Here is a 17,355-nt window from a genome sequence, read left to right as displayed (position 1 = left end):
ATATTATGCATAGAATAAATTTGGCAGATTCATAAAACCCCATTTCACAATAAATTCCAGAAATTGTTACACAGATCATGTATCTTTGGAATCGAAACAACCACTTTTAAAATCTCCTATGAAATTAAAAAAGAAAATCCACTAAAATAACTTTACCAGAAAATTTATCAAAACCATCTTACATTTTATAAAATCTTATAGAAAACTCAGAGAAAATGACTACATAATAACTAATATTGACATTATTCCATGTCAACTCATTATTCAATCAGGTGCTTTAGAACAAGTTCCTTGAGAAAATGATTGAGGCAGACATTCTTTTGTCCTTTTGATTTGTCCTAGCAATGTCCAATCGACATCTTTTATTGCCTCTTCTGCATTCTTCTTTGAAATTTGACTCATGCAAAATATAAATTTCCTTGTTGTATAGTTAATGACCCTTTCCACAATTGCTTTGTGCTGAACTTCAGGGACGAATTTTAAAGTATGGTGTTCTAAGGTATATTGATCAGTCTGATTCTGGCTCTTTGTAAGTAGTATTTTTGGTGTCTAATTAACCTGAGGAAAATTCAAATTCAGAACAGTATTCCGTTAATGAGCTCAAATTTGCACTTACTAGCCAATAACATAACATCCTATACCTTCGCTCTGTTTTAAGTTTTAAATGCAAAATAATTCTCCCAACTGGTCACCCAGAATGTCAGATATGTGATAACTTTAGTTTTGTTTCTTCACCAATTTCAATCACTATGTTGTTGATGTTCATTCAGAATCACCCATTTAAATATAAGGGTAGGTAATACCACAAGGGCTAGAGATGTGAACTGGAATCGTTCTAAACTGTCACAAACATAATCTTGACTTGCATGCCCATAGTCTGTTGGGTGCTGCTGGTATAGCTGGGAGTTCTCTGAATTCACTTCTGTGTAGAATATGTTTATTGAAGGATGAGTAAGAAAAAAAGTGTTAATTTAAACCTTACGTCCATATTATTAAAACTCACAAGTAATCACAACAATTGTTTAGAATTTAGACTAACAACACATTTTTCTTAGGGAGGAGTATTTTATCACTGACATTCTTTAGAATTTCTGGCTCATGGTGATAATAAAGAACAGACCAATCAGCGGCATTGTTTTAAAGTACCTTACGGATGGACAGTGCCCCCCTTACTGCCTGCACCCAGGGTAGACGGCTCATACCGTCTTGTCCTTGGTACCATACTGGTTTGGGAAATCCACTATGATAAGGGCTGGCTTGTGTTAGGTTCTCAACAAATGCTAGATTTTCAAGTTGAGTCATGCCCATCCAAACTTTACTCTGCAATTTATTTGTCTATGTAGGTTTATATATATTTATGCTTCGCGCATTTAGTGAGTATCCACACAATGGCAGACCCTGACCTACGCCTTGGGAATATAAGAATGAAAGGCCTAACAATCTCTGCTTTTGGGGAACGTACTAGTCCATTAATAAATAAATTAGTTTTCAAGGTTTTAGCCATCATTGGAATTTGTCTTTATATATATATATTTAAAATAAGGGGAGCTGCAAGTGACAATATTAAGGGCTCAAACTGTAAGGCCACTTGCTGTTGGATTAGCACACTACCTAGAGATGTGAGGACCCAGATTTGGTTGCCAGCTAAACAATACTATCTAGGATTTTAGTTCCTTTGGTCCTTTGTCTCTACCATCTTCAGTTTGTATGCAGCGTCTCCTCTTGTGGTCGCAAGATAGGTGCTGCAGCTCTGAGTCATGAAGTCCCCAGTGACTTCTCTTTATGTCTCATTGGCCAGAACTGGGTTGTCTGCTCAACTCTAAGCAAATCACTGATGACATGAAACGGGATTGTCATGACTGGATCACGCCAATTATGATTGATTATCTGGACCTGTGCATATGTCCACATGAATAAAATCAGAGTTTTGTTCCCCAGGGAAGAAGTAGGGGATGGCAGTTGAATTAGGTAGTGAACGGTGTCTGAATCCCTGAGTTAGGAGAACTGTATGCAGACCCTGTGAGGGCACAATTTATCAAATTATTGCCTCTGTTACTTCTTTGTGTAAATAATAATTTCACCTCGCCCATACTTAGCCTGAACAAATGCTTAAACCAGAGACTCAAACTTTGGATAAGAGAAGTTCTAAATTCTATCTGTTTCTTATAACCATGAGAGAAGACCCTCTTCAGCCCTTAGCCTCCGTCAATTCAGAGGTGTTGAGGACTAAATGAACTTCCAAGTTCCTTCTTCTTCAGACACTATATGAAATAGTTCACTGGTGCCTGGAATGTATCAATGATAACAGTCTCAGCTTTCCTATGACCTTGTCACCATTCAGACAAGATTGTCTTATGGCTTTGCTCCATGCCTCTGTCAAGAGAGGCATCCAAGCCGATTGTTCCAGCCATTTAATGCCTAATCGTGAACCTCCCTGCTCCATGGGTATGCCAGTTAGAGAGAAGCAATATTGCTTGCCTCTGGATTATTTCAGTCCAGCTACTGTCAAAATAGCATAAACATGTGACAAATCTTCCCAGCTATGTGAAGAATCAAGGCACTGGATGTAATACAGACAGTATAAGTCACTACAGCAGTTCAAGTACTTCCCCTAAGGCACTCCAGCCACATATATGCAATCTAGTTACATAAAACCCTTTGAAGATTGGAGAAGGCAAAGATCCATGGGGATCTTTTTCTCAAGATCCTGTTTTCTCAAGAATAAAGTTTGCTACAAGTCATGTTTAAAGGACATGTCAAGATGTTTAAGGATACTTCAAGGTACTTGAAAGATGAGTTTCCCTCAGGAGACATGAGTGATCCTTAACATTGATTTGTTCTCCCAAAACAATATAACAGAAAAAAAATAGAATCAAACATTGCTGGTTTAAATGCTTTCTTTCATTATTTATTATCTGCATAATCATAGGCAAGTTATTAACCCCTCTCTTCTGCCATTTTTGAGACAAGTATGTTAAAGATGGTAGAGTAGATCTCCCAAAATGAAGGCTGGACATCAAAAGACAAGGCAATGTAGTTGCAAGGACTAAGCCTGCCCCTAACTGTGTGGTCTTGGTGAAGTCCCTTCCCCTTTTTTGGATTTAAGGTTCCACATATACGTGCAGTGAGGGGTTGCACCCCGCTCAGGTAACCTGCAAGTCAATGTAGTGGTTGTCATATAAATGATCACAAGAAAAAGCCACATATCAAAGAAAAGGAGGAACAGAGGGCCTATGGCCAAGGTTCACTAAGCCAGGTTTAGAGACTCTTCAGGAGATAATAACAAGGTCAATGACAACTTCGGACAACCCCTGTATAGTTGCAGGGCTATCAAAAGCATAGGTCATTTCATCTTGACGTTTTACCTTTTGATGTTTCCCTTTAATCATCACGGAAGTCAGCCAGTGGTCTCACTACAGTGTAACTACATGGCAGCAACTTTGCCAGTCACCTTGCTTATCTTCACCATTCTATTGGCCACTTTTTCATGGTGAAAGTGGGAAGACCAGGGGATTTAAAGTGATAGGGGATGATTTCTAGCTACTGCTCCAAAATAATGAAGTTGAATTCTGCTTATCTCCTTTATCCTGCTTCAACATGCAGCCAGTAGAGTGAAGAAGGAAGTCTCCCAAGTGTCAGTCTCTTGTCTCTACATTCATGCCTTTATGCTTTCTTCCCTCACTCCCTACTCAGCTGTCTTCTCTGATTCCCCAGAATACACCAAAGAGTCTTGCTTCAAGTGGCATTCAAACCAATAGGGACAGAATTTGGGGTCCTCATCAACTTTGGACGTTCCCAAATCGCTTTCATATGACACATCTGGAAAAGTATTTGCTTCTTTATTGACCTGGTGATTTCTGTTCTCCCCATGTCAAATCTTGCTATGCCTTCTCCATTAGTCTCTATTCTGTCTTACCTACTTTTATACATACCTTTATCATAGCCCATCCTACTATGGGCTTCTTCACTTCACCCTTCTTCACTTCAGCAGACTTTGAGTTCTTTGATGCCAAGATGTAAGTCTGACCATCCTTTCAGGACAGTGCCTGGTACAGGAAATGGCAGAGGAAGAAGGTGCTGGACTCAGTGACTGGTGAATGAATGTATAGTCTGTGAGTCTGACCCCATTTGTTGACTGATGGTTAGGCAATCTCCCTGACACCTGATGATTTCTGAACCCTCCAGAGGCTCCAGTTCTGGAACTGGAACTCATCTAGTTTGTGAGGAAGCACTTTCTCCATTAGATAGAAATCCCCATCTGGACCACAGTCCATTGCCTCAAATGTCAATAAATAATTCAGGAGGCAATAAGTTGACTGGATGTAAACTCAAAGTGAGGAATCTAAAAGCAAATAGAAGATGAGATAAGCCACTATATCACACGTACACACACACACACACACACACACACACACACACACACACACCCATCCAAAATCAAACCATACTGAAGCACTGAAAGAAGCCTCTCCAGATGGGACAGGAGGCTGACTACTAGGCAAAGCAAAAGCCAAGCAAGTTTCATGGGGTAGAAGAAAGGAACATCCCTTTTCATCCTCTTGGCTCTAGAGAATTCAAGTAATTCAGCTTTGAAGCATCACAAGAGGCTAGACTTGAGTTAGTTAACTAAACCCACAAACAATGCTCACTAAATACCCATTCCGCCTTTATTTCTGAAAATATAGACATGAAATTACAAGGAACTTTCTGTATTGAAGAGGCAGCTCGTTATAGTGTGTGTAAGTGCCGTAGTGAAGAGAAGTGCATAGCATGATGTGGGAGACGTAGTACAGCCTGGGGAGTCAGGGAAGGAAGGGTCACAATATGGGTGGAATTTTGAGGAGTGAATAAACAATGGTCAGATAAAGTGGTGGAATAGGGTGGAAAGTGTTCTGTGGAGGAAGACAGCCTGGGCAAAGGCATGAGAAAGTCTAGAAAATTGGGAGAATGATAAATCATCCCACATGGCAGAGATAGGCAGAAAGAATAAATGGTAGATGAGGAGAACAACCGTGGCAAGAGATAAGGATGGAATGTTAGGTGAGAGCTAAGTCATAAAATACCTTGGAAGTCCTGATGAGAAACTTTCAGTCTTTCCAGGAAGCATCAAGAAGCCACAGGGAAATTCTTTGGGTGTGTCATTTATCTGGGTGGCAGAGACAGAGACATTCATTCATGTTGTTGCTCTTTCAATGCAGCTCAGAGAAAGAAGGGAACAGATAGGCCTTTAGCATTTTTTTTAATGTTTATTTATCTTTGAGAGAGACAGAGCATGAGATGGTGAAGGGCAGAGAGAGAGGGGGATAGAGGATATGAAGCAGGCTCTGGGCTGACAGCAGAGAGCCCAATGGAGGGCTTGAACTCACAAACCATGAGATCACGACCTGAGCCAAAGCTGGATGCTTAACTGACTGAGCCATGCAGGTGCCCCAGGCCTTTAGCATTCTAAGGCCAGGATTGCAATTTCTTAAGGAATATAATCAAAGTCATGTTAATAGAAGGACCATCCAAGGCTCATGTCGACTAGACAAGGTGGTTTACAGAAGGAATTCAACCCTCACAGTTATATATTGTATTTAACATAAAGGAATTTGGAGAAAAAGAGCCACAGACCAAAAGGAAAACATCCCTCACACCCAGCCCCCATCTTCTCCCCATCTGTTGATCTAGCAGGAACTGAGTGGCCAAAGAATTGCAGAGTTTAAAAGACATAAAAAGGAAACATTTCATCACATTCTGAGAAAGGGGGTGGAAAGAAGCAGCAGATAGAGAAGGTCATGAAGGGAAGGATGGTAGTGAGAAAGGAAGTGAGAAATAGAAGAGAAAATCTCTATGGAGCATCCTGCCAAGGCCCACACAGCAGGGACTTGTTCCTTTGTGATATAGGAGGTGAATTTAAATAACTCAAAAGCACAGCTTTTGGCCCTTAATTAGAACTCTTTAATAAATAACTGGTCAAACTTCTCTCAGGATACACTGTGTAATTATTCCATGTTAAGATGTAATGGACATTATTTAGAATGGCGAAGGGAGCTCCGTAGTTTCTGATAGTCACAGGCCTATACCCCATTTGGAGTACAAAACAGGTAAGTCTATTATTCAAAAGAAACTACCAACTGGAGAGCTAGAAGGCTTATTCTATTAATTTTTTCCTCTTTTGATCCTATCTAGAGACATATTTTGTGGGGCAAAAAGATGGGATTAGAAGTGGGAGTCTGCCATAGGGATTCATTATCATTTATTGGGAACATTCTATGTGCCAGGGGCTGAGCTAAGTGCTTTATGTACATGATCTCATTTAATTCCTACATTAATCCTGTGTTATCAATACTATTTATCTTTATCCTCATTTTAGAGATGAGGATAAAGAGACTATTTATAAATGTCAAGCGTCGACGTGATAACTTAGATATCCTGAAGATCCTTATGGTACAAAATCCATGAAACTTCTGGGTAAAATATTGACAAAGGAACAGGAGGAGGAGAGGGCGGGGGAGGGGAAGAAGGAATATTCCTTTAAATTAGTGCATTTGTGTTTTGAAACTGCAGGCCTGGGGCGCCTGGGTGGCGCAGTCGGTTAAGCGTCCGACTTCAGCCAGGTCACGGTCTCGAGGTCCGTGAGTTCGAGCCCCGCATCAGCCTCTGGGCTGATGGCTCAGAGTCTGGAGCCTGTTTCGATTCTGTGTCTCCCTCTCTCTCTGCCCCTTCCCCGTTCATGCTCTGTCTCTCTCTGTCCCAAAAATAAATAAACGTTGGAAAAAAAATTAAAAAAAAAAAAAAGAAAGAAACTGCAGGCCTTATCCTATCGATGTATAGGAAAATCAGTTTAGTGGGTTGTGACCAGCATCTTAAAAATGCAGTGGAATGGGATGGAACAGGAAAGAAAATGTCAGAGTGGACTGTAGATGGTAAGGGGAAGTATTGTTCCATGAATGTAAGTTTTTTGTGGGTATTGGTTTACAATGTAAATGTATATCTCTCTGTGAGTCACTCTTAAAATTTGAAACCCACTGTTTAAATGCGTAGTTGAACTTATTAGAAAATTAGGGAGGTCTTTAGAAGTCAAAACAGAGCAGAATGTTTCACTCTATTTAGAGGTATAACATGGATCTGCTAAGTAAAGAAATGGCTGGAAGTTTATGATCTTTCTAAATTAAAATTTTAAATCTATTGGTAATTTTCAGCATGGTTGCAAAATATTGAGAATACAGAAAGTGCATGTAAGCTAGACTTTCTGTAGGAGGTAAATAGTTGTTGGTGGGTGTTGGAACATTGTTTTTAATCCAAATATTCTTTAAAAGAGTTACTTTTATGTTTAAAATGCATCCTGAATTCACATAAATTTAGGGGATTGGGATAAAGTAAATGGTGAGTTATAAAAGAAGATTTCATTTCAAAGACAGTTTTACAAAAACGTATTATAATGATTCTTGCAAACTGATGAATAGAAAGATTCAATCTTTATTTTTTCCTTTTGAGACAACTCCCGAAGAGCAGCATTTTCTCACCCCTGGTTCCACAAGAAGGTATAGTTCTCATTTCTGTGATTCCATCTAAAATCTCGAAAGGACACGCCGAGGGAATATGCTTAGTAGTTGGCAGGCAGGCTTAGCATCTCAGAGAGGAAATCGATTACCATTTCAGGACTTCCATGCAGTCGCTGTCCAAACCACAGCGAGCAAGATAAACCATAAGTTAAACTGACCTCCTGCTGATATGCCTGGGACACCATCAGAATCTATTTCCAAATATCACAGAGGGGACCATGTGGAATCCTCTGACTTCTGGAGCATTAGATTGAATGGGGAGCCTGCTTTTTATTATGGCTGGGAATAAAAAAAAAAAATGTTTAACTATTCCATGACTTTAATGGAACACAGATTTGGTTTGTCTTGGAAATGACTGTTCGGCATTATAATTACAATTTGCTTGCAGCATCAGTGAAGGCACACGGTAGAGTTGGCTTCCAAACCACGGAGGCAAAGAAGAGAGAGGACAAGCACTAAGATACATGTGTGCGTACACACGTACACACATGCACATATACATCATCCACTGGTTCATTTGCAATTCATGACACTTTGGAACAGGGGAGATTTTTTTTTTTTCAAAAGGCAACATCCGTTCCCTGACAAACTCATAAATCATTTTATTTTTCTGCTATAAAGCAAAAATCATTTTTAAAACCAGTGCGATCTTTGAGTCTCTGCTCATTTGGCAAATGCATCTCATGCTGAAATAAGCCTGCTGTCAAATTTGACAAGAAGTCTGCATTCCCTGAATGTGTGTACTTTGCAATGTTCATTCAGAGGCACGCCATTTTGGGTAATGCCCTCATTGAGCTGCTCTTGCCAGAGTGCTCAGCATTTAAACTCATCCACTGGGGCCCTGCCAATGTAGCCCTTTCACCACTTTTGAGGGCTTTCAAGTTTCACCCAAAGTTTAAGTGTGATAGTAGAGTATGGAAAGAATCCAAATGAGACCAAAGAAATGAAGCAGATCACAGCTAATAAGATTCTACAAAGCGCCATGTGTTAATTCTGGGGTTTTAACTGTTTTCTCTTAGAAACCATAATCCTAGACTGAGTGCATGCTAGAGGAGGGATGGGGTTATTGGCTGTAAATTATTCAGTGCCCAGTGTTTCATCAGCTGGACCTTTGTACTTGCTGTTCTCTCTCCCTGAAGTAGGCGTTCTCCAAGTCTTTGCATGGCCAGCTCCTTCTCATCCTTTAGGACTCAGCTCATTTAATTCTGATAATCGTTCATTGAGTTCAGTGTTACTAGCACCTCTTAAAAGATAAAGAAACTAGGGCTCAAAGGGTCTAGGTAATTTGTCTACTGGCTAGTAACTAGCCAACTAAGATTCAAACTCCACGGTTCTAGATTCAGAGCCCATATTCTTAAAGATTGCATTATGCTGCTTAGTCCTCTGCTCTAAAAAGGATCTCCAACTAGTCCAGAAAAAAGTTTGTTCTTGCTAACTAGTTCCAGAATGGAGGTGCTCGTGGGATGTTGTAGGAACCTGGGAACTCATTGAAGGATTCCTGAAAAATAGCAAACTTGAGCTGAGTTTTGAGTTGAAAGAATACTGGAAGAGGAAAATATATTCTGTGTAGAGGAACATCAGGCAAAATGGCCTATCATCGTGAAATAGCAAGTATTAGAGAGAAAGCTACTCTAAGGAGATAAGCATTGCTTGAGTATTATTGTAGTAAAGACAGTGGTAGGAACTAAGGCTGGAGAATCTAGTAGGAATACATATAAGGTCTAAAATGCCAAGTTACATTGCCCCCAATCTTGAAAGGCGTGTAGAACAATCATAAGCAGCAGAGTGACATGGGCAGACTTGCCTGTTAGGAACATCATCATAGCTGTCCTGAGGAGGATGGATTGGGGAGGACAAGCCTAGGAGATGGAAGACTGTCTAGGAATGCATGCAATAGGACAGGTAAAAGGTGCTGTGAGCCTAAAGCAGGACGGTGACAGTAGACGAAGAGAGGATGGGACTAATTCATGAAGAATTGGAAGTTAAGATCAGAAAGCCTTGGATTTGAGAGATGGGGGAGAGTGAAAGATGAGTTTGGGTATTCTCCCGGGTTTCTGACTCATGTTCCCTGAGTAGATGATGGTGCCGTTCTTGGAGAGCAGGAACCATCATTAGTGAAGAAAAGGATAAACTCCCTTGATTTAGTACCTGACAGGACATGGCGGCACAAGTGTCGATCCTGCTGGAGAGATGGCAGAACTAGGATGTTGGCTGAGAACACACAAGCATATGAGATGTTGTGAAAACCGTTGCTTCAATGAAGTATGTGAGGAGGGAAGAATAGAGTCCTTAGACCCATGTGGCACACCAGTGGTTACAGGGTGCTAGACAAGAGGAGCTCACAAGAGAAACTTGAACTCTGAAGGAGGCAGGGCCCGGAGACTCAGTCACCTAGCTAGCCTGTAGTTGCTCTGTCTTCTAGGAAATGAAATCAGCTTCTCTTGGGGGATGAAACCAGTAGTCAGGGAGACCTGAGAAAATGATTGTAAATCCACCATTTATCTGAGTGTGCTGAGGCTAAGTGGGCTGACTATGGAGGATATTAAAGTATTCTGAAAAGTGAAAATTGTTTCTAAAGAGGTACACAGTTTTCAGACGTTTTTCTTAGCAAAATCCAGAGAATTAGAATTTAATTTAAATGACATGAACATTGTGAATGCAATAACTTTAAAAATAATAATAATAACTATTATTATTATTAATAATAATAAATCTGGCTCTGTTTCTACAGCAGTAACTTTCACAAAGTCCTGGCCCTTAATTGTGTCAGTATGCCCAGTGTTAAATAGAAAACAGAAAAAAAAAATTTTTTATTTTCACCATTAAGCATTCAAAGGTTTGGTTTATGTAATCATTTTCTAATTAGACTTCATTTGTGGCTAGCCATTCCCATTCATATGGAGATTTAACAAACTTTTAATGCCAGCCTACTATCTGCCTGGAGCTATGCTAGGTACTTTGATGTTTCATTTAAATGTTTCCCTGAAACCTTACCACTGGGCCAGAGTGAGGTCAGAATGATTATTTTGTCCATTTGACAGATAATGAAACTGAGGCTCTCAGAGGTGAAGTGATTTGAGTTTACTCAGCCAGTTAGAGGAGACGAAATATTTGAGCACATGTGTTCACACATATATACATACGCACACACGTGTTAAATTCTAAGTCAGGGTGGTTTTTTTTTTCCTTTTAATACAACTGCTGTTTCTAATTCTAAAATGTGGTTCACATCTTGCTGATTTTTCTAACTGAATAAATCTTTTCTCATCTTTTCTTAACTCCTGAGCATCCCAATCCCATTGGACAAATGCATAAAAAACAGGGATAAGTGAAATTGTGACCTTTATAAAATAACTGTTCCTAGATCATTTGTGCATATTCTTTGGGTCTACGTATGTGATAGTTTTGATTTGGTAGTGGATAAAATTCAATGTCATTGGCGTTTCTCATCAAATTCCTTGAGGCTAGCGGGCTGTGGTGAGTTACATAAACTTACAGGGCTAGTTAGTGTCAGATTAACTATGTGACCTTCTAAATCTTTAACTATGTCCGAATTACCTTTGAGGTTTAAAAAAAGGTGACTAGGCCCAGCATGTCTCCAGTGAGACAGTCCTGTGTGGCTGTAGAAATGAATCGTGGCTAGCACAGTCCTGTGTGGCTTCAGCGTCTGAGTAAACTCCCACACTTAGCTGAACAAAATAAACATAATGGTCATTATTGGTGTTCACCTTTTTGTCTTCTTTTATTTCATTTTCATAAGAAACTGAGTAGATCATAAATCTGTATACGGGAAGCAAACTCTTGTGTGTTTCAATCGGATTTGCCAGGATGTAAGAGAAGACTATAGGAAAAGCAAAACTCAAAAATGTGTGTTGCTACGTATATCCAGTACATTGACAAATTCTATAAACCAAAGTTTTTGGTCAACATACTAACGTTTAGAAAATCAAGCTGAGATTGTCTAAGAAGAGTAAAAAGCCACCATGTTTTTTCAGTTCTTTCATTAATTTGGCAAACATCTGAGCACCTACTCTAAGCGAGGCCCTTTGCGAGACACTGGGGACATGAAAATAAACAGGATCGATATGGTTTCTCCTGTTACTCTTGAAGATCCTAAGGAGGTCTTTGTGAGCGCCTACTGTGTGCTATATATATTTTCTGTGGAGACATCAGTAGCGCCTATCTATGTTAGCAGAAGGCCGAATGTCTGCTGATTGATCCCTCAGAAGAATCTCTGCATAGGAAACCAAGCACATAATTTAGATGGAGTCTTTCTTTGCTTTAGGGCTTAACTATTGGTTATACCTCTGCTATAAGATTTAACAAATAGAGGAGGAAAAAGAGATTGAGATAGAGAACCAGAGTATGAATGTTAAAATTTTTTTTAATGTTTATTTATTTCTGAGATAGAGAGAGACACAGCATGAGTGGGGGAGGGCAGAGAGAGAGGGAGACACGGAATCCGAAGCAGGCTGCAGGCTCTGAGCTGTCAGCACAGAGCTCAACGTGGGGCTCAAACTCACAGACCGGGAGATCATGACCTGAGCTGAAGTCAGATGCTCAACTGACTGAGCCACCCAGGCGCCCCCAAAGTATGAATGTTTAGACTTATCTGATGCCTCTAAGGAATGGAGAGGAACTGCCAAATGACGAGGATTACTGAAAAGGTCTTGATCCAGAAATTTTACTCACCTATGCACAGGTCCCTGAGGTGCCATCTTTATTAGTAAACATCATGCAAATTTTCTAGCAAAATCTTGCAAATTGACTAGCAAATGGCTAGTATCAGTTGAGTGTTCATTATCTGCCAGGTTCTGTCCCAGTTATTCTGCAAACACAACCTCATTTAATCCAAAGGGCACTCCTGTAGGTGTACATTGTTATCACAGCAGCCACGGGAAACAGGATCTAAGACGTGAAATGGCCGGACTTGGGTCATGTAACTACTGTGTGCTGCCTGCACTGTGCTCTTGCTGGCCTGAAGTCTGTGCTGTACCTATTTTTTAGGCTCCCCACCATCATATACTGCCTGGCATTATTAAGACATTTTCCTCTGGTCAACTTTCACTGTTTTTTCCACTTTTACATTTCAACTGACAGAGAAGGCAAAGACATTACATGCATTATCTTATTTAAGCTGCCCCACAATATTATGGTATGGGCATCATCCCTAGTTTATTCACATAAATAGTGAGTTTTGAGGGTTTTAGTAATTTCCCAAAGTCCACATGGCTTTTAAGGAATCAGAAAAAGGGAAAGGCGCTTGTGCTTTGAAGTTGGAAATTTGGATTTAAACCTCATCTCTCTATCTCACCACCTATACTAGTTATCCATTGCTGCGTAACAAATTACCCCTTAACTTCACAGCTTACAATAACATACATTTATTAGCTCATGGTTTTTGTGGCTCAGGAATCCTGGCAGGGCTTCGCTGGATCTTCTGGCTCAGGGTCTCTCTTTAGACTACAGTCAAGGTGTTGGCCACGGCCATAGTCATCACAGGGTCTAGCTGAGGTGAGATCCTCTACACACTCATTCAAAAGGCACTGTCAGGATTTAGCTCCTTATGGTATGTTTGCCAGAGGCTGCCTTCTGTTCCCTGTCAGAAGAGTTTCTCCATAGGATGGCTCACAACATGGCATCTGGCTCCATCAAAGTGAGCAAGCAAAAGAGAGAGTATAAACAAGATGGAAGTCACTCCTTCTATAATCTCATCTTGGAAGAGACAGCACATTTCATTTGCTGTGTTCTGCTCACTAGTGGCAAGTCACTAGACCTGGCCCACACGTAAGGGGAGAAGATTAGACAAGGAGGCGACGCCGACTTCCACACTACCTGTTTGAGATGGCTAACTTCACTTAGCTTCTTTTCACCTTTGTTCTCCCATGTTTAAAGAAAGAATAAGATCCGCTTTGGTCCACTGATGTGGGAATTAAACAAAATAGACTATATAAAGCCCCTGGCCCATAGTAACTGCTCACTAAATTATAACTACAACGATCGTTGCTTTGTTGATGATTGTAAGTAGGAGAGCCAAAATTCAAACCCAGGTATGTGTAATTCCTATCCATACTGGCTCACATTGCCTCTATACAGCATTGCTTTTGGTCTGAGGTAATCTGAGATGGGGTCTCATTTTCTGAGATAATTTGATTAAAATAGTCCAAGAAGAGCCATCTATCCTAGTGTCATGTGCAAAGGGAGAGGCAAGGTGGATTTCTTTTTTCCTTAACAACTATAAAATATGAGGAAGCCTTCGTAGGAGAGGTTTTCTTTGTTCAAGTCTTTAGCTAGTCTCATAAGACATTTTAATGTTAATAGAGCTCCCAGAGGGATAATATAATTGATACAATACTCTTCCAAAGCTGTTCTAAACATTACAGTCACCCGAGTGTAGCAATATATCTTCCCAATGTCAGAAAATGCAGAGTGGTTACTGAACTCTGATTTGCTTGACTCTGGGATGGTTTCTTTGAAGAAGGATCTTAATGGGGAGGCTGACTTTGGAGCCATGGGAACAAGCCTGATGAATGTGCTGGAAGTGCTACAGTGGCCTTTCAGATGCCTGAACGTCACTGGGGGAAATAAAAATGCTAAGGAGAATTAATGTGATAAGCAAGTGCTGTCAGTGAGCCATCTCAGAATCACGGAGTTTGGATTTTAGCAAAACCGCATAGTGCGGTGGAAAGACCGTGGACTTTGGAGTCAGCTAGACAAAGCTGGGTTTGAGTCCAAGTTCTGCCTCTTTCTCGCTGGGTGGGACCTTGAGCAAATAATGTAACTTCTTATGACTCCCAGCTACTTACGCTGCAAAGTTGGGTGATAATAACTATATCACAAGGTTGCATGGGTGTCAAGGACCACACCAAAGGTGCTTAATAAATTTGCGACCTCATCTTCCTTTTAAAGCTTGCTTTTAATCCAGTGGTGGTAAATATTTAACAACAGGCTCTCCAGAGGGTAGGAGGGAAAGACCTGATATGTAGCATTTGCCTATTTCTATAGTGTAAAAACTTCCACCATGCTCATTTCTAGTTGCCAACCTGGTCACTGAATATGGAGCCAGGAAGGGAATATTTGTATTCCACTCTTGGGAGTTTCCTCTTTCTTTCTGTCTCTGTCCAACTTTCTTTCTTTTATGCTGATTTATGTGATTTATGCCTTCCGCCAGGACTATGACCATTTGGGGGAAAAAAAAGGATGGCTTTCCTCTCTTCCAATCCCCGACCCCCTTCTTCAATTAAAAATTACCAGGCATGCAAATAAGCTTCCCTTCACTGTTCATCTGGTCCCCCCCACATCACAGGCTGGAGGGTAAGTTGATGTGAGTGTTTATGTCCAGTCGATTGATAAAGTAGTCAGAGGACTATGCAGTTTCTGGTCTGCGTGCAAAGTATGACCGTAGCCAGGTACCAAAGCCTGGTGAATAGAGCAAAAGTCTGCTCCTTTACTAACTTTCTGGCAAAGCTGCTGTGTCAAAACTATGATAATTACCATAACAGTGTTTGAACGCAGAGCTCCCGTGTACCCTGTATCTTCTTCTTGCCTTTCTCTCTTTGGAAATTTCAGGGGCTGTCATGGATTTCCTCCACTTATTTGCTTTCTCAGACATGGGACTGACAAGTTAGTTCTCATTAACTTCCCTTCAGTCTTTGGTCCCATTTAGCAGAGGTCCCTATTATAGAGGGATCGTTCCCTTGGATGCACAAGTACAGACTTTTACTAATTTTTATAAAATGATCTGATGACAATTCAATAAGGACGTAAGAAAAGAGAAGTTAAATCCTGTTCTCAAGTCACCATCTTATATGGATATCTTTGGCTAATATTTGTATTTTAAGACGGTGCTAAGTGCTATAAGGGAATAAAGACAAAGTAGTGTGCATTTCCATCTACCGATGAAAAACATTTTCGGGAGATCAGAAAGGACTTTAGAGCTTTTCAGAGTCTCTCTATCCCTAAGTTTAGTACCAACAATAAGTAGAGGAAGCCATTTAAATATCATCCCTGTCGTAGCTAAATTGTTTTATTCTAGTGGACTCTGAAAAAAAACAAGAAGGAGTGAGCAAGATTATTAAAATTACTTTAAGAAGAATTGTCCCACACTATTCCAGGAAAAACAAGCCTTGTCCCCTTCTTGTAGTACAAGCAGTGCAACAAAGGGGACAGGAAAGCCTCACGTGTATGCGTGGAATTGGCTGGTGTGCCATATAATCCATCTTCCAAGGACCCATCTCCCTTGGAAGCATCTCCAAGGAACCCTCTCCCTATAACAAAGAGGACTTCAGGAGAATTGTAGAGCCAAAAATTCCACATGGACAAAACCCTTTGGATGAGAGAGTGTTAAATTGATATTTTTTACGTAATTCACTATGACTGTCCCAGTGTGCTTTGAGAAAAGCCAGCTCTACTCTTGGACACAGCCGACTGGACAGGTGAAATGGAGGGAGGCTGGCTACCTCTGAGATGTCTCGGTGGAAACTTTGACCAACATAGACGTTCCATACTGAGTGACAGCGAATTGAGCCCCTTAAATTTTCTTTGGGGAGAAGAAAGTTATAGGCGCTAAGTTAATTAGAGAAAGGGTAGCAACTTCAGCTCAGGCTGCTGCCCCAAGGAAACTGAGCAAACTTTTCAGTTTCTGTGAATCCCATTGTCCACCCCAGATTCAGAAGTATGAGACCCAAGGATCTTATGCCTGGCTCATGACACAATTTTCAGCATGTATCTTTTCTTTGCACCACCACTGAGTGGAACATGACTGTTAAGTGCAATGTTTTAGTGGCTAAAAAAGAGAGTTTTACATACCTTTCAAATAGTAGTGTTGATCTTGAAAAGAGCAGTCCAGTGCAAATGTTTTATTTCTTCTGGAAAGAAGGGCTGAAGAAGATTCCACCCCGTTCCACCCACATTATCCTCCAAAGAACTCTATGCTCTCTTGTAATGGAAGAAAAATTAGGTTCTACTGGTACAAAACCTAGGCAAATGTGCCCTTTGACTTGTTTTATGGGATTATCCCTCATAGTATCTTGAGAGCTGCCCCTAGTTCAGATGAAGACAGTTTAGAAAGTTGGACAAGGTTTTTGTTGACAGTATTAACTTGGCGCTAGATGCCTTATTACACATCCAAGCATTGGAATATCATTTTATGACTAACATTTGGGTTAAATCTGTAAACATTGTTTATCTTTGACATTATTTCCCTTAAAAAAAAAAAGGCAATAACAGCAACATTTTTCCTCCTGTCATTTTGGCCTGCACCAGGGGAAGAAGGTGGGTGGAATGAGGGTGAGGAAGGCAATGATGACAAGATGTTGAGATGCTATCTCTCCTTATATCTCCCAGCTTTGCTGGTGGGGGGACAATGTTGACATGGCATAGAAGGTGCCTCAGGGAGTCCCACGAGTGAAAACTGATGGAAGTTCACCACCAAATCCCTTTCTTTAAGGGATGTTATCATGTCACATTTATGAAAATACAGAATGCACCCTGGATAATATTTTTACATATGCCGATAAACTCAGCTGCCAAGAAAAGCATGCTTTAAAAAAAAAAGAAAACTCAAGAGATGTTGAGGGTTGTGAACAGAATTTATATTTTCATGGACGTTTTTGATTCTCTCAGTGATATTAAGCTTTACCTATTCCCCTCACTGCTTATTTCCACCATAACCTTGTCCAGAACAGGAAGAGTAGAAATAATTAAAGCTTGATTCTTAATTTTCTAATAATGCATGGTGAGGGAGATAGAAAACTGGCCCATCTGGAGTAAAAAAGCACACACAGTGCCAAACCAAACCAAAATGAGA

General features: G+C 40.4%; 2 long non-coding RNA genes across 2 annotated transcripts in view; one reads left to right on the top strand and one right to left on the bottom strand.

Moving 5' to 3' along the window:
• The window catches only part of LOC111557524, a 338,367-nt gene that overhangs the window by 108,038 nt on the left and 212,974 nt on the right, over window positions 1-17,355 (top strand). The window lies entirely within an intron of this gene.
• LOC123381685 lies at window positions 2,893-4,167 on the bottom strand. The gene is made up of 2 exons (XR_006588992.1): window positions 3,933-4,167; window positions 2,893-3,152 (listed from the first exon to the last, which is right to left on the bottom strand). It is a non-coding gene; the product is annotated as an uncharacterized LOC123381685 (long non-coding RNA).

This window comes from Felis catus, chromosome D4 (genome assembly GCF_018350175.1).
Source record: "Felis catus isolate Fca126 chromosome D4, F.catus_Fca126_mat1.0, whole genome shotgun sequence".
NCBI classification, from domain to species: Eukaryota; Metazoa; Chordata; class Mammalia; order Carnivora; family Felidae; genus Felis; species Felis catus.
This window is presented reverse-complemented; position numbering and strand designations above follow the sequence as displayed.